The sequence below is a fragment of the Malaclemys terrapin genome, chromosome 5 (genome assembly GCF_027887155.1).
Source record: "Malaclemys terrapin pileata isolate rMalTer1 chromosome 5, rMalTer1.hap1, whole genome shotgun sequence".
Taxonomy (NCBI): Eukaryota; Metazoa; Chordata; order Testudines; family Emydidae; genus Malaclemys; species Malaclemys terrapin.
In genome coordinates this window covers 81464089-81472956 of record NC_071509.1, presented here as the reverse complement: position 1 = coordinate 81472956, position 8868 = coordinate 81464089, and the positions used below count along the sequence as shown (strand labels likewise).

The following is an 8868-nucleotide window of genomic DNA, read 5'->3' as shown; positions in this document are numbered from 1 at the left end:
ACAGTCCTGGGGTCTGGTGCCATAGCAACTGGGAGCAATTGCAGGGAAAATCCCGTTTAGTCCCTGCAACTCTGGATTGGAGCATGCTGGGTGCTGATTGAATGTTTGGAGAATTTAGCTGCCAAATTCGAATGTCTTTAGTGAGAAATGTGAACCAAGATTTTTGTAACTTGTAACTTGTCCAAATTCAGGTGGATTTTCATAGGAATAGGAAAAGGCACATCCTTGACATCAGGGTGACCCTGCCTGGAACCAAATAGTGTCAGGGTGATCCCTCCCAGCAAATTCCAAGTCCCTGCTCCAAAACATTGGAGGTGCTAGAACATCACAACAGAACAGTTGTAAGACTTTTTTTTAACAGGGACAACACAATGTATTTTTTTTTTTCTAATTTCATTCTTGGGAATAGGTGAAGCATTTTTTGCTGAAACTTTCCAGAAAAGTTCAGCCTGAGGCATTCACTTGGTATGGGAAATTTCAGAGTTAAAGTTAGATGTTATTAGCAACTGAAAAGAGGAGCTTATAATGGAAAGTGCTGGGCAACCTTAACTACAGATGGTTCTGTCAGCTCTGCCTATAATAAATGAATGTAAATACTAGTAACAATGTCATGAGTTGAAATCAGATTTTAGGACTCAGACAGATTATTTGAATACATTTATAAGGCCTTTGATTAGCACTGACCTAGTCTGGGCCCACAGATGCCAAGGCCAGAAAGGACCATTGTGATCATCTAGTACAGGGGTCGGCAACCTTTCAGAAGTGGTGTGCTGAGTCTTCATTTATTCACTCTAATTTAAGGTTTTGCGTGCCAGTAATACATTTTAATGTTTTTAGAAGGGCTCTTTCTATAAGTCTATAATATAGAACTATTGTTGTATGTAAAGTAAATAAGGTTTTTAAAACGTTTAAGACGCTTCATTTAACATTAAATTAAAATGCAGAGCCCCCCAGACCGGTGGCCAGGACCCGGGCAATGTGAGTGCCACTGAAAATCAGCTCGCGTGCCGCCTTTGGCACCCATGCCATAGGTTGCCTACCCTGATCTAGTATGACCACTGCACAGCAGAGGCCATAGAACATCCCCCAAAATAATTCCTGGAGCATCTCTGTAAGAAAAAAAATCCCATCCTGATTTAAAAATTACCAGAGACATATAATCCACCGGGACCCTTGGTAAATTTAGACCTTCTTTCTCTCTCAGCCTATTTCTCAGCTCTCTTCCCCCTCTCTTTGTCTCTGGTTCCCTCTCCCCTCCCCTGGCAGCCCTGCTTAGCACAGCCCTGATTGGGCCGGGGGGAGGCCCCACCTGACGCGGAGTGTGTGGCTGGGGAGGGGACAGGAGGAGCGGCTGTAGTCCGCTGGCCAAATACACGTTTCAAACATGAGTTTGCCGGAGCCAGAAGCTCTAGGAGCTGAGCGGCGCTTTCCCCAGAGTCTCTGAGCGGGCCGGGCCGCGGCACAGGGACAAAGCAGGGGGCAGCGCAGCGCTGGCGCTATGGTGAGCAAAAGCAATTTCGGGCAAGCGAGATGCGCGAGTCTCTCTCCTTTGGGGACAGACTCAAACTCCGGTAGCGCACCAGAAGGGGGCAGGGGTCAGCGGCGCTGTTTGGGGGAGACGCGCCCTGTTGTGCCGGAGAGGGGGTGGGAGAGAGTCCCGCCTGCAGAGCTGGGTAGCTCCCGTGCAGCAGCAGGTGAGGACGGGGAACAGGTGGCTCTGGGGTGTCTGTGTGTTACCTCCATCCCCACCAGGAGCAGCGGGGACGCTAAGCAGCGTTGGGAAGGGGCTCAACCCTCACCCCCCCCCCACTGATTCTCCCCCGTGTCCCTCTCCGGTTTCACCCCTGCCCTCCCCCTCGTTGTTCGCCCCCCTTCGCCCCTTGTCCGCAGTAGGGATTCATCAATCACGCCCTGGAGCTGCTGGTGATCTGGAATTACAGCCCGGAGGTTTGGGAGGACATCAAGTAAGTGCCGCCCCCGGCGCGCTGCGAGGGGCCCCGGCTCGCTCGCTCCCTCTGTCCGGGAGCCGTCACCCCTCGGGGCAAGATGCCCCCCCCCGTCCCCCGCTGTTCGCCCCGATCCGCCCCTGGCCTGCTCCCGTGCGGATCGTGGCTCCCTTTCCCCGTAGGGACTCCCCCTCCCGGGCACTCCGCGGCAGCCGCGGCTGGTTCCCACGCTCCTGTCAGGACGGGAGGGAGCGGAGGCAGCCGCAGCAGCCCGGGGGACACGGGTCAGGGCCGCGGGGCGAGAGGCAGCTCCCGGCTGGCTGGCACTTGGTGAGCAGCATCGCTCAGGTTCGTGGGAAGGAAGGAGCAAGGTCGGTTCCACACACTCAGCAGCCTCTGAATGGGCCGATCCGAGCTCAGTTGCTCGTGGGAATGTTGCAAACGCGCCAGCAACCTCCAGCGCTGATCCCAGGCTGAGCTCCCGGGTGAGAGTCCAGGGGCTCCAGCGCATCCCCACTTGCAGCCCGATCCCTGCTGTCACACAGCGGCAGCTGAGCTAGGCTGAGTGCCGTGAGGGACACGATATTTATTAGTGCATACGGAGAAATGTATGTTGGGCGCAATCCGCATGCATTTCGCTTTAGGATTCATCGCTCTGCAAAGAGACGTGTAAGCAGTAACCCTATGGCTTGAAATATGTACGGGATATGGGAAACTATGACAAAATAACGATTTGTAACGCTCACTTTGTTTAACCCAGGCCCATGACTGGTCTACTGACAAATGTATAGTAAATCCAACAGGAGTCCACATATATGGTTTATGTATATTTCAAGTTAATATTTGAAATAATCTCCAAACAAACTGGAATGTTAGGATACGATGTGCACTTACCGGAGCTTTGTATATTGTACCTTTATAAAAGACCACACCAATTGATAGTAGATGTCAAGTTAGCGAAATCAGACTGGGTAGCTATCTCATTCTTTTTCTGGATGTTTTTCTGAATTTATATATAAAATAAAATGTACAAACATGGATTTAGTCAACATAATTATTTTATACTATATCTAATTTTACACTATTTCTTCAGTTTTATACTTTTTATTGCATATTTTCTGAGAAGAAATGGAACCCAAGAACTGTGTTATAATCATTTTTACTAAAAGTTTGCCTTTTTCTGCTAATTTCTTCAGCCTCACGATTTTTAATTTTAAAAAGTTGTTTTTGTTTATGACTATATGCTTATAGTTTCTTTGTTGGGTTGATGGAATTCTTTCTGCTTCAGTGGCACTAATTTAAGATTAACATAGGCCTTAGTAGTTAACTTTTTAAAAATCAGATGAATGTGTAAACACTGGAAAAAGCTTCTCTCCAATATAAAGGAGTAGTTTTATGCATCTTACGTACTCTGTCAGTGCTGCTCCTAAAATGGCTGTTTTTTCAGAGGTGTCTGTTTGGCCGAGTATGCACTGAGATGGCTTTCTTGTGTTCTGTGGCTGAATTAACAGCAGGAAAACTCTTAACTAGAGATTTAACATTAATAAAAAATGAATATTAAGGTGCACATAGCTAGTCTCTGTCACAGTATGGTGGCTTGTATTATGCGCTTGTTGATCTATGGGTTACTCTATACTGCATTAGTTAGTCTAGGCAAAATTAATAAGACTTCTGACAGACACTGAATTTTTTGAGGAAAACAGCATATTTGCTCACTAAGACTTTCCATTCTGCAATTATAGAATAATCTAAATGAATAATTCTTCATCAGAAAATGTAAAGCAATAACAAAACAAAAGATGCTGGTGTTTGCTTATTCATTACATTAGTTAGGCAGTGAACAAGATGGGCTTTTAGTAACTCTAAATGGCCTAATCCAACAACCATTGTTCAGGCAAAACTCCTATAGAAGTCATTAGGTGGTTTCCTTGAGTTAGGAATATGGGATCAGCCCCCAATTGCAGAAAATAGGGCGAGGGAACATGTAAATTAAACTAAGCAAGAGGTGATACTTCTGATTTTTTCCAGCAATTATGATAGTACAAGACAAACATGGATTTCAGTTATGGAAATCTTCTCTGCTTGAAATCAACTGCAAAACTAGGTGAATATGCTGGGTTATGCCATTCAAATGTGATATAAATACACTTAATGGGAAATTCAGTTTACTATATAATGGTACTGAAGACAGCTTGTCTCTCATCAGGGCTGTACATATGGCTGTGGATTCTGTAGCTCTGCTCAGCGTTCTCTTTACCAATCATAAGAGCATAAGATGAGCCACTAGATAAATGTGAGGTAGCATGTGGAGTATTGAGCAACTGGACTGGTTATATGGAAGCTATCAGGATCCACTATGTAAAGACCGCAAAGCAATTACTGAAATTCCTCTGATTTACAGGCAGCCAGGGAAGATGAGGAGAAAGGAGAGAGGAAATATGTTTTTGATGTTTGTCTCATGGCATTATGTCAGTCTGCAATGATTGTCATGAAGCAAATACCATCACAGAATGTCAGGATGTTGTGCAGTGATTATTATCTTTTTTATTTTGCTGATAAAGTGGCTCCCCATCTTTTCTACCATTGACTTAGCTATGTCTGCGTATGCGTTTAAAATAATCAAAAGTTTTCTGACGAAAAGAATAAAGGACATCACAGGATAATATTAATGGTTGTGTCCCATTGGTAAAGAAGAAATACAAGAAGGAAAAAGTCCACAGATCTTTGTCTTACTCTGAGTAATGTTTGGTTAATTGTCTGTCCACACCCAGAGAGATGTAGCGAGGCCAACCTAACCTCCGTGTAGACAGTGCTAGGTCGATGGAACACATTGGAAGGCAATTGAAACCTTGTTATGTAATGGAGAAGAACGTAAAATATCACAGACATTGTGCATACATATGCTGTGCACTTGAAATATTGTGATTAAAAACTGTAAAAACAAACCAACCAGAAACCAATAAAATGTTTCATTGTGTTACAAAAATTATATTTGTTTGTTTGTTTTGTTAAAAACTGGCTGTGAAATGTTATAATTTTGGAAATTATTCTATAAAATATCAAGTATCTCAGAATTTTTGGAAACATTGGGAAACAAATAGAATGCTGTTTTAAATTAGGTACAAAGAAAGGTATTAAAGAAATGCATTTGTCTTCATAAGGCAGATATATTTTGACAGGATTTTGCAGCTTTTGTAGAGATTCAGAAAGTCTGTATTCAGCATACACCAAACTTTTTATTTTTTTTTTAAAACAGCTTCAGAATGGAAACTACAAGCCTTTAAAATATTTGTAAATGGTTTACTGGAAAGGTTTACTGGAAACTAAAGTAAGATATGTTTTATGTAATTTTGCAATGTTGACATATAGAAATCTTTAGGTGCCATGTTGCATATTTTGTTAGCAATTCAAAACTGAGTTATGAAATGCTAACACTTTTTTGTTGCTAGTCATACATTCAGTTCTACAATCACTTTTCAAATCATTTTGTCCACATAGTTATGACAACGTTACATTTATTCAATTGTTTAGCATTATATTGAAGTTTTGCACCAAATAAATTTGAAAGGACAAAAAAATTGAGCCATTTGATGTAACATTTGAAGATTCCTTCTAGCAGATATTCAGTAACCTGGCATGGTTTTAAAATGTAGAGTTCCAGTAGGTTTTAAATGGGCTATTTGTACCAATGGTACAGAATCATACTTATTAGATAAATGTTATACTTTAAAATAATATTTAGAGCTACAGCCTCAATTCAGGAAAGAATGCATCCTTTTGAATACAGAGCTTAAACACACACTTAACTTTAAAATTCTATTGGAACTTAAGCACCTTCTTAAATTCAAGCAGGTATGATGGATTTAAGCACTTGCATCAGCGCTTTCCTGTACCAGGACCTAAACCCTGAAGTCATTGGTTGTTTTCATTTAAAAAGGACTCCAGAATTTGCTGAATACAGCAGTTTGTAGTATTAATTTAAATTCTTGTTTATTGCTCTGCTGGTATGAAGCAATTGAAGAGACTGTTCTATCCTCTCTAATGAAGCCTGTTATACATGCTGCACAGCTATTGATTACTACTGATTAAGTAATATGCTGTTATCCAATGTTGCTTCTGATAATGTCATTCTGAGATACACAGCTAGTGTTCTTTAGACATTCTTGGTTCCTCATTTAATTCACATAGTGTGTATTGTATACGTCTTCATGCTTCCATATGTGGAGTTTGGAGGAGCTTTTGTTTTGTTTTGAATTTTCTGGTAACAATTTCACACAGCAGTGTGCGATGCAGTGGGATTTTTTCCCTTAAGGAAAACAAAGTGAAATGCTTTACTGCATGATAGTCTAAGTCAGAGCAGTACTATTCTCTAGGGGTAAATTTCAGCTCATGGCATAGGGCCCACACAAGGTTCTGAGCACCACTTCAGCTCTATAAGATGACTTTTAGGCTTTAAAATGATTAGGGTCTTGTACAGGCCCTCTTTATCACCTTTAGATGAATTTCACAGTATAAAAATGTGTGGATTTTGAGGGGAGAGGGGATTATATTTAACAACTGAGCCTGCTGGCAGTTGCTCTTATCATTTTTTCTTTAATATTATGTTATGACCTTTATTTTATTTAAAGTAGCATCCATGCCACCTCTAAATTTTTTTTATTCTTTAACTTTTAGCTTTAGGGCCTATCACAGGGTATGATGCCCCACACTCTGCCTCTCACTTTGCAAGCAGTCCTCACACACTCCTGAGTAAGTTCACCACAGTATGTTTTATTTACAAAGTCTTTATACAGTTTTGTGTCCCCACAGCATAAGACTTTCCTCAAGCTTCTACCTACTCTCTAGGTATGGGGAGAGGGATAAAGAGATTTCACTTCTCTGAGATCATGGGCTTCTTTGCCTACTCTCCCTCCCAATCCCCTCTGTTTCCTTTCCTGTCTCTTATTTAGCAGCCCTCAGCTAATGAGCTGAATCTCCTTATTAACTGGTTAATTACTCAGTCCTAATCAATTATCTTACAATTTGGCCTATGTGGAATGCTTACAAAGTGCACAGAATGGTCACCCAGCTCTGGATTACTCCATTCTGTCAGAAGGCCTTTTTGACTGATCTCATTTTACTGGAAATCCCCCTTTCTAAAATTTAGCAAGACTGTTACTTTTTGGTACCTTGCCTGACCATTGGATGTTGAACCTAATTATATTGTGATCCTTATTACTTAGTGACTCAGCTACTGTCACTTCTTGAATTAGCTTCTCTGTGTTACTTAAGACTTAGTCAAAATTAGCATCTCCTATCTTTTTAGGAGATGCAGCAACTTTCTCCCTCTCCAGCTGCAAAAAGGGAGCAACACCCTGAAGAATTGTTCCACAGAAGGTTATCTCTAAGGCACAGTGGTGCTTGGTGCTCCCCCTGGGGCTGTGTCATGTATGTATCACTCTACTCACAACTGTGTGTATTAGCACACTCTATTGAAAATTGGTTGATCCTATAGTGGAGGAACTCGGGGAAAGTGCATTAGCTGAGTACACAGTGATCCAGAAAGCAGGGTATGTATGCCATCATGGCAGGTGTGAGTTCCAAAGACTTGATTAAAGGTGGCAGAGTCTGGCCCTTAGGGCTTCATTTGCACTGCTTATTCTCATGTAGAGCAACTCATGCATGTAGTCTAGTAAGTTAGGTGGGAGTAAAAATTAGTCAATGTGAGGAAAAGGTTTGGAATCAGTACTCTAGTTATTTCCCTTCTGCAATTGGTTCTATGTGTAAAGCTGAAATGAAAATTTAATTAAATGTGCATTTATGAATGGAAGTCTCCACCAATCAGAATATGGCAGATGCTCAGCACAAAAATAACTAATTATTTACCATTTACTTTTTCCTCTCAGAAATCTTTCTGGCTCTTTATTTCAGTGACATGCTGGGGTGTCACAAATTCCAGAGATTACAGTGAAACTTCTGGAATCTGTGATGTAATAACAAGAATAGGGGTTGCTACTAAAAAAAGCCAACATATAGCAATAGTTATAACACGGTGGTTATTGAGATACTAGGGTCAGGAAAAAAAACTGCAGTATAGAGATATATTGTGTGATAGTGAGGGATATTTTAATTGTGACCAAGGTATTGGCCTGCTAAGCCCAGGGTTATGAGTTCAATCCTTGAGGGGGCCATTTAGGGAACTGGTGTAAATGTGTATTTGACTTAGTTTTCATTTTAGCCTTGTATTTCACTTTGGATTGATGCAGGTAGAAACGGTCGCATTTAGTTCAGGGAAAGTTGATTTCTCTCTGCCTCAAATGCAGAAACTATTTACACGTGAAAGAGCTTTATGATTGCAGAATACCTCAGCAAGATTTTCAGTTTATTGCATGGAAAAATGGCTAATTCTGCATTTTTGTGTCATTATTTCTGTGATTAAAAAACAAAACAATATACAATCATGTTCTCCCTTCTTGGCTATGGGAAGGGTTTTCTTGAATACTCTCACTAACAGCTGTGCAGCTCCGTATTCATCATTGCATGGACTCCAAAGCCTAAAATATTTGTTGCAGGGCCAGTTTCTTTAACTCTCACTGTATTTGGAGAACATATGTGTCAACCCAACTTTTGACTCCTCCCATTTTCCCTAAATTATTTCCCCTATTGTCCATTTAGTTTGCTGAAAGTACAAAATCACTCGATTTGTGTTCTGAAAGTGCTGCACTAATTGAAATGTGGTGGAATGAGACCCTGTTTGCTGTTTGGCACAGACATTCCTGTAAAACCCAGTTGGGAGAAATCACAAACATCATTGGTATCTACAGCATGGTTTTCAAGATAGAATTTTGGTTTTCCCATACAGGAAGAATGGTCTGAAGGGAAGGACAGCCATGTGGTAAAGCTACTCAGGAAATCTGGATTCAATTCCTGGCTTTGCCATAGA

At 41.4% G+C, this 8868-nt stretch overlaps 1 protein-coding gene across 5 annotated transcripts in view; it reads left to right on the top strand.

Moving 5' to 3' along the window:
* Nucleotides 1-1400: 1400 nt before the first annotated feature.
* GUCY1A1 (guanylate cyclase 1 soluble subunit alpha 1) overlaps nt 1401-8868 on the top strand; it is a 47440-nt gene continuing 39972 nt past the window's right edge. For 4 of the 5 annotated variants that reach the window (XM_054029876.1, XM_054029870.1, XM_054029873.1 and 1 more), the window contains exon 1: nt 1401-1501. The gene's annotated coding sequence lies outside the window, so the exon portion shown is untranslated. Of the gene's footprint in view, nt 1502-6620; nt 6696-7251; nt 7374-8868 lie in introns of all 5 variants that reach the window. The other variant, XM_054029874.1, reaches the window with a different exon arrangement.